Source organism: Canis lupus, chromosome 8, assembly GCF_048164855.1.
Source record: "Canis lupus baileyi chromosome 8, mCanLup2.hap1, whole genome shotgun sequence".
In the NCBI taxonomy this organism is placed as follows: Eukaryota; Metazoa; Chordata; class Mammalia; order Carnivora; family Canidae; genus Canis; species Canis lupus.
In genome coordinates this window covers 10,883,458-10,896,965 of record NC_132845.1, presented here as the reverse complement: position 1 = coordinate 10,896,965, position 13,508 = coordinate 10,883,458, and the positions used below count along the sequence as shown (strand labels likewise).

Here is a 13,508-nt window from a genome sequence, read left to right as displayed (position 1 = left end):
TTTTCCCAAGCATAACAGAAGATAGATAGCTTAGTACATTTCAATATAACAGATAACTTGTAATTATATCCATACAGTTAGATATTATGTAACTGAGTTGCCAATGCTTTCTTTACTATTATCTTTGTTAAAGTGAAAATAATTATTTTTTAAAGCATGATATATTGGTCAAGGACATGTCATACTGACTCATATGCTTACTTTTCCCACACTGTGTTTTGAATTGTGTTAACATCATATTGCTCACAGAAAATTTTCTTATTATATATAAGCTTCAAACTCAGAGTTATAATAAATCTAAAGAAATAACATAAACCAAAAACATTTCATGCTGCTTTCCTATGTAATTCATTTTTTGAGTTTCAAATACAACTTGAACATTGTAAATATCACTCACAGGGTTTGGGCAAAGACCCCATTGAGTCCTATTCTCTCACAGCTAAAGGAATCATCAGTGATCTTTGCTGACACTTCAGTATTCTGGCTTTCTCTTCTCCAAACTACCTGTAAATCCCACTCCATTTGGTGCCCCCTCCCCTTCTGAATCTTCAGCTGGTGGACTCTGTCCATTTTTATAACGAATTTGTAAATTATATGTTGACATGATCCTAACAAAAACTCTGTTGTTGCAAAGGAGAAACTAGGAAGACAAAAATGAGTTCCTTTGTTCCAAACAGAACAAACCTGATGGTTTTACAAACTACAGTAGGTAAATAATATGTCATTGATTCCAATGTGAATAATAAAGGTGTTCAGGGACTGCTCTCATATATGAGGTTTCAGATTCCATATCTAGCAATCTGGATACTTGCCATGGTAATAATTATTTCATGTAGGTCACAAACCACTTCAAAGTAAAGAAATAGTATAATGGAAAATACTTTCAAGAGTAGTTCATGAAAGTGAATAAATGGAGTAAAAATTCATATTTTATTACATCAAAGATCATGTTTGTTCTCAACATTACAATTGCAGTGGACTGAACATTTTTGGTTTAAACATGTCTTCTCTAATTTATAGTGAATATTACAATAATGTATTAGTCTCCATCATAATCACTTGTTGGGTTGTCACTCAAGTACAGTAGAAGTTTTTTAATTACCCATGAAGCAGGTTTTAATAGTTTATTTAAAAATGAATCATATTGTTTATTACAGATATCTTAAGCCAAAAGCTTTAAAGCATTAATTTAATATTTTCTTCCTCTGGAAACAACTTTTCAGTTTAGAATCTATCCTTATTTGAAATACTCTAGAAAAAACAATGGTATCAGTTACTTTCTAGTAAGTTCTTTTGGTGCTTATACTATCAAGAAAATGAAAACATTGCTAATATCCAAATGGGCAGCATTTCATTAGTTTTATCACCTATCCCATACTCAACAATGGCATGATCATATAGGTGATTTAAATGAGCAGAGCAGGCTAAGTAAGCATGTTGGAGTATAGAATATCAAACAACATGTTTTACTTACCTAAAGAAAATTCAGTTTGATATTCAAGCAGACAAATAAAAACTCTGGGTACTCAAACAGAATCAATTCAGAAATTGAGTAGAGGGAGGGGAATGGTCACCAAATTTTAACCCCTTGTTTCTATAGCAACCATTTATCCTGATCCTGGATTCAAAAGCAGAGGAAAACATGAATAACTATCCCTTATTTATCATACACTTGAAGAAATGATATATTTTCCAATAGACTTATTTTCTAATATTTTAATTGGAATATGTGCTATTATTTTGACACAATATTCTTGGCCCTCTTTTTTCTCTATTCTCTGCCTGGAATTTATTGTAATATTTATCACCAAAAATTGGAGAGTTGTGACAATCCTTTCTATTCTTTTTTTTTTTTTTTTTTTTTTTTTTTTTTGTAGGCGAGAAAACCAAGGTGTCAAGAGGTTAAATGCTTTATTCAGTATCCCAAAGTCAGTTAGACCAGGTTCAAAGTTTGAATATATGTAAAGAATAAACACAGAACTGACACATGATATATGTTCATGTATCACATTAATCAGCATTAATTTCTTTCAATTAAGATTGTGCTATGCTTGTTGTTTTAACTGCATTCTACATTAAGCCTGGGTGGTATTTATCTGGTAAACTACAATATATATTTTATTGACTTTTTAAGTTATTGATACTTTTAAAAAGAAATTGGAAGCGTTATTGGCAAAAGTAAATTCTAGGAGATCAAGATTGTGCTAATCTGAGATATACACAGTGATCTCTATAATCTAGCTTGCAGGATATAGTTCAGTTTTTCTTATTACCTTTTTATACCAAACCTTGTTTAAATATTCAGAACATAAAAGATGTTTCAAACAAACAATCAAACAAACAAAAACCAGGTGTATTGAAAAAGGAATTATTCATTCTTCACAGAATTATCCCTGCATAAAATAGATACAGCAGAGACAGACATAGTAATAAGACACGTCTCTTTTAAAAGTAGTTCAGAGACTCTGGAAGCAAAGAAGAAAGGAGGTCATGAATGTTTATAGTCCAATTGGACAAACAAGATGGCTGAGAGTTGATACTATCTCTTGGTGTTGCAAACAGAGAGGTGTTAAGGTGGAAAACAACACATTTAGCTGTGTAATAATCTGTTCACTCTGACATGTGCTCCAGAAATTCTGAAAATGACCTACAGAAGCTTGTATGTAGAAGGGAATATAAATCAATATTTTTAGAAGTAGGACTTAAATACAGAAATCAAATCATGATTAAATAAAGAAGCAAGTTCTGACTTTCCCCTGTGCCTTAGTTTCCTCACCTGAAGAGTGGCCACAATAGCAGAACTTATCTGTGCTGAGCAGAATTCTAAAAGTGATCCCTGAAAACTCACATCCTTATGAAATCTCCTCTCCTTGAAGTGTGGGCGGAACCTATAAATACAATGAGATATTATTCTTGTCATTGTGCTAAATTATATGGCAAAAGGGAGACTATTTTGGTAGGCCTAATTTAATCACATGAGACCTTATAAAAGCAGAGAGTGCTCTTCAGCTGGTGGCAGAAGAGGAAATCAGAGAGTCTATACATGAAGGGGATTTGATGTACCATTGCTCATTTTAAAGTTGGAGAAAGCCATATGCCAGGGAATATCGACCTTTAGGAGCTGAGACTGGTCACAGCTGATACCCAGTGGAAAAGGGGAACCTCAGTTGTACAGGCACGAGAACAAAATTTGTCAAACCCAAATGAGCTTGGAAGTGAATTCTTCCCCCAGAGCCTGTAGAGAAGAGCCAACCCTTGATTCTGGCCCTGTGAAACAGTGAGCAGAGATCTAGTTGAACCATCCAGCACTTCTGATCTTCAGGACGGTGAGATAATAAATGAATATTGTTTTAAGCCACTAAAATTTGTGGTAATTTGTTATGTAGCAAGAGGAAATTAATGTACTATATCACAGGATTGATATGTGGATTAAATGTGGTCTTATCTAAAGCATTATTAAAAAATGTCAAGGTATAAGCACTCAATATATATTGACTTTATTTTCTTGTTAGATGTGTTATTCTGAGTGAACCGTAGACTGGGAATCTCAGGCTCCTATCTTTGAGAGAATGATAGATCTAAACCATATAATTCTTATGAATACTAAGTGATAATGCATAATTATTCATGTTTTAGCACAAATTCATGTGATAGATTCATCCCCAAAGAATGTTATTTCCCTAATCTTAGAATAATTAACAGTTATGATGGTGTAGAAAGTGAAGATTTAATTTAAGAGCCAAGACCTGGACATGGCATATAAGAGGGAAGGACAAAGAAAATCACTTGGGGGAGAATGTGTGGGGAACCAGATGAATCAAGGCCTGAAAGCAATATGGGCAAAGAAGATGGCTACATTGAACAAATGTCTTCTTTATCATTGTTGCTATTATTTAGCGTAGACTTGTAGACTTCTCAGAGATTGATTGCAGCATGCTGATCAGCATTGTTAATCTCCAACTGGAAGTGGAGGCAGTTTGTGAAACTTATTCGATTATAGCATGCTCTCTCTCTCTCTCTCTCCTTTTTTTTTTTATTTTTAAGATTTTTATTTATTTATTTGAGATTGAGAAAGAGAGCAGGAAGGTGAGAGAATCTGAAGCAGACTCCACACAGAGCACAGAGCCCAACTCGGGGCTTGATGCCAAAGTCCAGAAATCACAACCCGAGCCAAAACCAAGAGTTGAGCGTTCAACTGACTGAGCCACTCAGTTGCCCCATCCCTCTCCTTTAAAAAACATCTCTTCTGGTTTCTGCTTCTGCATGAAATAAGTATGGAAGTCATCACCACATCCTAAAAATAAGTAAAAAGCTGAACAAATTGAAAAATCTACTTTTTAGATTCATTAGAGAAATGAAGTCACAGGCCAAATCACTGCTCCAAAATTTGGTAGAGAGGCAGATAGATAGAGAGATTCACAACATACAGGAACAGAAACCTCCATGATAGTCAGTGCTAAGGGAGGAAAACCTGAACTCAAATCGATGAATTGCTGAAAGCTAGATGTGGATTAGTCTGAGTTGAAAACTCCAACGGGACCCACTCATTAGGGTGGACTGGGACACTTTTGTGAGTTTTACTTACGGGAGCTTGACTAGGTTCTCACAGTAAATGTCAGAGAAATTCCCTTACACATCTAGCAAAGGTAGGAAAAAGGAAACATTTTGAATGTGCAGGAGCACTCAGTTTTTCTTAGCAAAGACTGTCTTTGAGAGACAGTAGTTAACCTGAACTTAACATATTGGGTTTTATTAGAGCATAACTGGCCTTAGGGAAAGGGAATACTCAACTCTTGCCCACTCTAACTTTCCACGTGAGGGAAGATACATACCTAACTATAGGCCACTCTGGTCATCCTATCCCTCCTGGCGGGGTGGGCAGGTTCTGAGAAATATTTGTAGAGTTCAAAGTCCAGAGACAAAGGTTCATTACTCATAAGACTTTAGACCGCTTCTCCATTCCCCACACTTCACCACCACATTACTAAAGCCCTACTTAGAGCAGTTTCTTCTGCTCAGCATATCATGTCTGACTCTCAGAACAAAATTACAAGGCACACCAAAATGCAAAATAAAAAATGCAAAAATAAAAAACCTCACAATTTGAAGAGACAGAGCAAGCATCAGTCATGGATATGACATAAATGTTGCAATTATCAGGCCAGAAATTTAAAAATACTAGGAGTAATATGTTAAGGATGCTGATGGATAAGTGGACAGCATGCAAGATCAAGTGGGCAATTTAAGTACAGAGGTGAGAATCTTATGAAAGAACACAAAAGAAATGCTAGAGATCAAGAATACTGCAGTAAAATTGAAAAATGCCTTTGATGGGCTTATTAGTAGACTGGGCTCAGCCGAGGAAAGAATCTCTGAGCTAGAGGATATTTTAATAGAAACCTCCAAAACTGCAAAGCAAAGAGAACAAAGACTGAAAAAATATCCATAGAAACTGGCATAACTACAAAAGATTTAACATATATGCAATTGGGAACTAGAAGAAAAAAAAGAGAGAGACAAGAGAAATATTTGAAATAATAACAACCAAGAATTTTTCCAGATTCATGTCAGACTCCAAACCACAGATCCAGGAAGCTAAGAGAACAACAAGCAGGATAAATGCCAAAACAAGCAAACAGACAAAAACTACACCTAGGTGTATTGTTTTCAAATTACAGAAAATGAAAGATTAAAAAAATATGAAATAAGCCAGAGGACAAAAACACCTCACTTATGAAAGAGGAAGTATAAGAATTATATCTGACTTCTCAGAAAACATGCAAGCAAATAGCAGGAAGATTTAAAGTGTTGAGGGGAAAAAATAGGTAAACACCAACCTAGAATTCTTACCCTGTGAAATTCTCCCTGAAAAGTGAAAAAGAAAAACCTTCTCAGACAAACAGAAATGGATAGAATTTGTTACTGATAGACTTGCCTTGCAAAAAAAAAAAAAAAAAAAAAAAAGTTAAAAGAAGTTCTTTAGAAAGAAGAAAAATAAGTTACATTAGAAATTCAGATCTACATAAACAAAGGAAGAACACTGAAAAAAAAAAACAAGTAGTTAAAATAAAAACTTTCTTTCATATTTTAATCTAACAGATAACAGTATATTAAAAATAATGGTAACAGAAATAGATTATGTATGCTTACATATAAATGAAATTAAACCAAGTAGACAAGGGACTAGAAAGAGCAGGTAGGATTATTTTGTTGTTTAAAGTGCACTACTTGTGAAATGGTAGTGTTACTTGAAAGTGGACTTGGGGGAAGCCTGGGTGACATAGTGGTTGAGTGTTTGCATTAGGCTCAAGTCATGATCCTAGGTTCCTGGGATCTAGTTCTACAATAGGCTCTGCACAGGGAGCCTGCTTGCTTCTCCCTCTGGCTATGTCTTTGTCTCTCTCTGTGTATCTCTCATGAATAAATTAAAAAAAAAAAGACAGTAGACTTGGATGAGTGTAAATGTATTTTACAAACTGTAGGGCAATCACTAAAAACGATGAAAAAGAAAGTATAACTGATATGGTAAGACATCCAAAAAATAGAATCATATAAATTCTCAATTACAACCATAGAAGAAAAAGAGTGTAAGACAAAAAGAGGTACAAAGAAAAAGAGTAATAAATAGAATAGTAACAAGTATAATATGTATTGATCCAACTATATCAGTACTCATTTTGAATATCAGTTTTTAAGTGCACTGATTAAAAGACAGACTGATAGAGTGACTCAAAAACAGGTCCAAGTGTCCATTGTCTACAGGAATCCCTTTTCAAAGTACACAGATAGATAAAGATTAAAACTAAGTAGATGAGAAAGATAGACGATGATATACTAATCAAAAGAAAGCAGGAATACCTATATTAATTTCAGACAGAGCAGACTCCGAACCAAGGAAAGTTATCTCGGATAAAGAGGGGTACTACACAATGATAAAGGGGTCAGTTCCCCCCAAAAGACATGCTGATCCTTAACGTGTATGTGCCTAATAAGAGAACATCAAATACATGAGGCAAAACCTGATAGAACTGAAAGGAGAGCTAGATGGATCTATTTTCATTTGGAGCCTTCAACACTCCTCTCAGAAATTGATAGATCCACACAGCAGAGAATCAGGGAGGACATAGTTTAACTCAACCACATCATCAATCAACAAAATGTGATGGATATATATGGAATACTTCATCCAACAATAAGACAGTACACTTTCTTATGAAGCTCATGGGAAGCATTCACCAAAATAGACCAACCACATTGTAGGCTGTAAAGCAGATTTAAACAAATTTAATAAAACAGAAGTTGTGCAGAGACTGCTCTAATATCACAATGGATTTAAAATAGGAATCAACAACAGAAAGACACCTGGAAAATCCCTAAATACATGGTGTTTAAACAATATACTCCTAAATGACACATGACTGAAGAAGAGATTTTGAGAAAAGTTCAACACAATGAAAGTGAAAACACAACTTACCAAAATTTGTGAGATGCAGCAAAAGCAGCGCTTAAGGGGAAATTTATAGCATTAAATGTATTTATTTTTTTAAAAAAGAAAAAAAAAAACTAGATCCATTAAACTCTAATCTTCAACCTTAGCAAACTAGAAAAAGAACAAAAATCAAAATCTGAAGCATTAAATTCAATTTAAATCCAAGTAAGCAAAAGAAAAGAAATAAAGATCTGAACATAAATCAATGAAATTGAAAACAGGAAATCAATAGAAAAAAAATAAATGAAATTAAAAGCTGGTTCTTTTAAAAGATCAATAAAATTGATGTGTTTAGCCTAACTTAAAAAAAGGAGAGGTGGAGAAAGGACACAAATTATTAATATTAGAAATGAAAAAGACATCACTACAGATCCCTAAAGGAATAATATGAACAATTCTATACCCACAGATTTGATAACCTATCTGAAATGGACCATTTACTTGAAAGACAATCTGCTGAAGCACAAGGAGAAAAAGACAAGCTGAATAGACTTATATCTATTAAATAAGTTGAGTCAATAATTAACCACCTTCCAAAATAGAAAGCACAAGACCCAGATGGGAACACTGAAAAATCCTATCAAATATTAAAGGAAGATTTTATACCAATTATCTAAAATCTCTTTCAGAACATACATGCTGAAGGAGTGTTTTCTAATTCATTTTTTAAAATATTTTTATTTATTTACTCATGAGACACACACACAGAGAGAGAGAGAGAGAGGCAGAAACACAGGCAGAGGGAGAAGCAGGCTCCATGCAGGGAACCAGATGTGGAACTCGATCCTGGGACTCCAGGATCATGCCTTGGGCCAAAGGCATGTGCCAAACTGCTGAGCCACCCGGAGATCCCCTCTCATTTTCTAAGTCCACTATCACCTTATTACCAAAACCAGACAAAGATGTTACAAGAAAAACTACAGCCCAATATCTCTCATGAATATACATGAGATATCCCTAACAAAAAATAAGTAAATTGAATCCAACAATATATAAAGGAATTATACACCATAGTCAAATAAGATGTAATCCACATGGGCAAGGTTAGTTTGACATTTGAAAGTCAATCAATGTAATCCCCCAATCAATAAGCTAAATAAGAAAAATCACATAATCATAAAAATAGATGCAGAAAAAGCATTTGAAAAAATTCAACACACATTCATGATAAAAAATATTCTCAAAAAATTAGTAATAAAAGGGAAATTCCTCCACTTGATAAAAAATATCTTCATTAAAAAAATCTACATTTAACACCATACTTAATGAGAAACTACTAGTTTTCCCCCAAAGATCAATAACAAAGAAAGATGTCCCCTCTTACCACTGCTTTTCAACTTTGTATTTGAAGTCCTACCTGAAAGCAATAAGAAAGAAGGAAATTTAAAAATATACTAATTAGGAAGGAGGAAATAGAACTGAATTTGTTCACATGTGACATAATTGTTTACATAGACACTCCAAAGAATTAATAAATATACACACATATAAACAACCCTCCTGGGACTAAAGCAATTATAGAAAGGTTGCAGGATACAAGGTTAATACATTAAAATCAATCTCTTTCCTATATACGAGCAATAAACAAGTGAAATTTGACATTAAAATCACAGTATTTATATTAGTAATCTCCAAAAGTAAAATATTTAAGTATAAATCCAACAAGGTATGTACACGATCTATATGAGAAAAGCATAAGCCTACAGCTGAAATGAAGAACTAAATAAATGGAGAGAAATTTCATATTCATAGACAGGCATACTCAAGGTTGTCAAAATGTTGGTTCTTCCCAATTTGTTCTATAGGTCCAATGTAATCCCCCTCAAATGACTTTGAAGATATTGACAGACTGATTCTAAAATCTGTCTGAGGGGGGAAAAGACTCAGAATAGCAACAAAATATTGAGAGGGATCCCTGGGTGACTAGTGGCTTAGTGCCTGCCTTCAGCCCAGGGTGTGATCCTGGAGACCCGGGATCAAGTCCCACATCAGGCTCCCTGCATGGAGCCTGCTTCTCCCTGTGCCTATGTCTCTGCCTCTCTCTGTGTGTCTGTCATGAATAAATAAATAAAATATTTTAAAAAAATATTGGCGAGAAACAAAGTTGAAAGACATACCACTGACATCAAGATGTAGTGTAAATCAGCAGTAATGAAGACAGCGTGGTACTGGCAAAAGAATAGACAAACAGGATCAGTGAAAGAGGATAGACAGCCCAGAAATAGACCCACGTGTACATGTATTAACTCATCCTTAACAAAGGAGCAAAAAGGCATTTACAATGGAGGAAAGATAATCTTTTCAACGAATACTGGAAAAACTGGACATCTACATGTAAAAAAGAAATCTAGGCAGGCAACTTACTTGTATTATAGAAAGCAACTCAAAGGGAATCAGTCCTAAATGCAAAGCACAAAACTATAAAAATTGCTGAAGATAACATAGAATATCTAAATGACTTTTTAGATACAATACTAAGGATACTATCCACGAAAGAAAAAAATTGATAAGCTTCATTGAAATTAAAAATTTCTTCTCTGGGAAAGACACTGTCAAGAGAATGGAAAGACAAATCACATACAGGGAGAAAATATTTGCAAAAGACACATCTGATAAAGGACTGTTATTCAAAGTATACAAAGAACTCTTAAAGCCCATCAAGAAAACAAACACGCCAATTAAAAAAAAAAATGGTCCGAATACCTGAACTGACATATCACCAAACAAGAAATACAGATGGCAAATAATCATATGAAAGATGCTCTATATCATATATCAGCAGACAAATGCAAATTAAAACAGTTAGCTACCATTATACACCGATGAGAATGGTCAGATCCAGAACACTGACAACACCCAAATGCTGGTGAAAATGTTTAACAGAAACTCATTCATTTCTGGTAGGGATGGGAAATAGGACAGTCACCATAGAAGACAGTGTGGTGTTTTCTTACAAAAGTAAATGTGCATTTATCGTATGATCCAGCAATCCAGCAATCAGACTCCTTGGTATTTATCCAAATGAGTTGAAAACATAAAAACTTCCCTACAAAAACCTGCACATGGATGTTTATAGCACCTTTACTCACGATTGCTAAAACTTGAAAGCAATCAAGCTGTCCTTCAGAAGGTGAATGGGTAAATGGTGTTACATTCATACATTGGACCTCTTTCCATGCCAAAAATAAATGAGCTATCAAGTCATAAAAGACATGTAGTGAAATTAAATGCATATTACTAAGTGACAGAAACAAATCTGAAAATATAAATACTGTATGATTCTTTTATATGACAGTCTATAAAAGGTTAACTATAGAGATGGTAAAAAGATCACTAGTTGTCCGGAATTAGTGGGGAGAAAAGGATGAATAAACAGAACGTGGGATTTATAGGATATTGAAAATATTCTCTATGATACTATAATGGTAGATGCATTCCATTATAAATTTATCCAAAATCATAGAATGTACAACACCAAGGATGAACTCTAATATAAACTATGGAGTTTGAGTAATAAACAGTGTCAAGTTTGTGAATTGTAACAGATGTATCACTTTGGTGGGGGATGTTGATAATGGGAAAGTCTATGTGTGTGTGAGGGCAAAAGTATATGTGATATCTTTGTACCATTCTCCCAATTTTACTGTGAGCCTAACAATGTTGTAGAAAAAAAAAAAGTCTAAAAACATCTCGTTTGTTTTATTCATTCAATTAGCAAACATTTATATTTATATTTAAATCCATGATGTTTTAGGCTCTGTGCCAGAGCTGGAGACAGAGTAGCATGCAAGACAGTTATAACTCCAGCCTTAATGGGAACATACATATTATTTCTGCTCTGATGAGTAGAAATGGATCCGTGGTCTCTAGTATTGTGTTCTTTTTTTTTTTTTTCTTCCAGCTCTTTAAGTTTATTTTCTTCTTGTTTTGAAATTCTATGTTAGGCTTACTCTTTGTTTTCAGCTTTTAGATTTGTTTTAAGCTTTTAACAGTATTAGAATGTTTAATGAGGCTTACATTTCTTCTAAGTAGCTATAGCAATATTAGCATCAATGAGAGGTAGGGACTATTTTTTCTGGCTTTAGAAAAGTATTCTCAGTAATCATATCCATGTATAACACCTTAATGTTCTGAATATAAGTAATGAGTTTTACAGTCAGTATTGATATTTTCTAGAACACAACTTTAGACAGATATCCTTTGGTGGTTATATGAGGCACTCATATCTGGTATGAGTTTCAGTGGCTAGAAGTAATAGCAATTGAAAAGAAAAGTGGCTATTTTTCTCCTGTCCAGTTGAAAATTTATCAGTTTTGAGTTTTATCAATAAAAGAATTCATTGGAGAAAAGTATTTTTCTTGCAAGGCAAGCAGATACTCTGAACTAAGAATTGTTCCTAAGTGTTCCTGGAAGAAATTGCTTTTTTATTTTGACTTTTTGATCAAAGTAATTTTCCATATTCCTTTGGCAATATTTGTGCTGCACGATACTATAATACTTGAAGTCTTAGTTACATAAAAATGTTTAAAATAAATAATTTCTGGACAAAGTAATAAAAAATGGCCTCTGGCCTGGATTCTCTTCTATGTGACTGTTTATAATTCCTGACAGACATACCAATCGTGAGTGATAATACCCTTAAGGTGTGTTTATGGTCTCTTAATTTCAATGATATTTCACCAATAACACCAATGATATTTCACCATTTGTGATAATTTTAGTTGCAGTTAGATAATAAATTTTCTTTGAAAAATTGGGGAGGATATCATTAAACATGTTAGCAGTAGGATACTTGTAGGATTATACAAAAAATAAAAAATACAAGTCCTAATAGCATTCATTTATATAAGAATGAGTTAATAATTTTGATTGAAAAATATTAAAGTATTTCTTTCAATAACTTACTAGCAAATCTATTATTTCTCAAGTCGTACATTTTTACTAAGGATAAAACCAAAGATTTTTACCATATCCTTTGATTCCTAATAGTCATTGAGCACTAGTCATAAAGCAGAGATTGAGTAAGAATCAATAGAAAGTACAGGAACAAGATTCTGAATGTATAAATAGGTAAAGAAATCTTCTAAATATCACAGTACTAACTAAATGAAACCAAAGGTGATCAGTGCTTAGTTATACCAAGTAAAGGGTAAAGTGAAAGCAAATCATTAGGAAAACAATGTCACAATCAAGGTGAATCTTAAAAGAGGACTTCAATTATGAAATGTGATGTTTCATAATTTTAAAAGGTAATATATTACCCAATGCATGTGGTAGGAATCAGTGAAACATCAATTTGTAGCTTCTCATGATGCTGAGGTTTTCATCAAGATTGTTGTAGACCCTATTTTACTCCATGACTTGGAATGTATCCTCAGATCTAGTTGATTTTTGCCTGTGATATGTCTTTGGATTCTGTTCATAAATGTTTACTGTCTTGCCAACTATCCATGACACCCATCTCATCTGGAACGTCACAATAGCCTTCTATTGAATTTTCACTTCCCTTGCATGCCAAGTCAAGGAAAGCTATATAATATAGTTTTAAATTGCAGCCTTTGGGTTAGGGAAAGCCTGATATTATACCATTTTTGTTATTAGTTCTTTTTGTGATATCGTGCAAATTACTTAGTGTCTCTGCAACTTGAGGATTAAAGATATCACACACTTAATATAACGATAAATATCAAATGCAAAAATGGAGGTAGAACACTTGGTGCCTGGTGGGTAATAACCAATGATTTATTTGCTATTATTACTATATTGTATAAACGTGAGAAGATACTAGATACATTTGAGCAGAAAATGACAGAGTTGGTGCTGTTTCTTGTAAGTTCTGATCGCAGAATCCTAAATAGATTGATATTAAGAAGCTTAGTTATAATCCCAGTAGAAATGTTGATATAATATTCCAGGCAGAAAGCGATTGTCCTAGCCCTGGCTGCCATATCAAAATACCAGAGAAGAATGGCTTAAAGAATAGACATTTGTCTTCCCACAATTCTGGAGGCTGGAAGTC

The 13,508-nt window shown here is 33.8% G+C and overlaps 1 long non-coding RNA gene across 2 annotated transcripts in view; it reads right to left on the bottom strand.

Moving 5' to 3' along the window:
- Positions 1 to 12,924, bottom strand: part of LOC140637535 (uncharacterized) — a 63,663-nt gene extending 50,739 nt beyond the window's left edge. Inside the window, exons 1-2 of one of the 2 annotated variants that reach the window (XR_012034629.1) lie at positions 12,751 to 12,924; positions 2,777 to 2,888 (exon numbers count right to left, since the gene is read on the bottom strand). This is a non-coding gene — a long non-coding RNA (uncharacterized lncRNA). The remainder of the gene's footprint in view (positions 1 to 2,776; positions 2,889 to 12,750) is intronic. The other variant, XR_012034630.1, reaches the window with a different exon arrangement.
- Between the last annotated feature and the right edge of the window lie 584 nt (positions 12,925 to 13,508).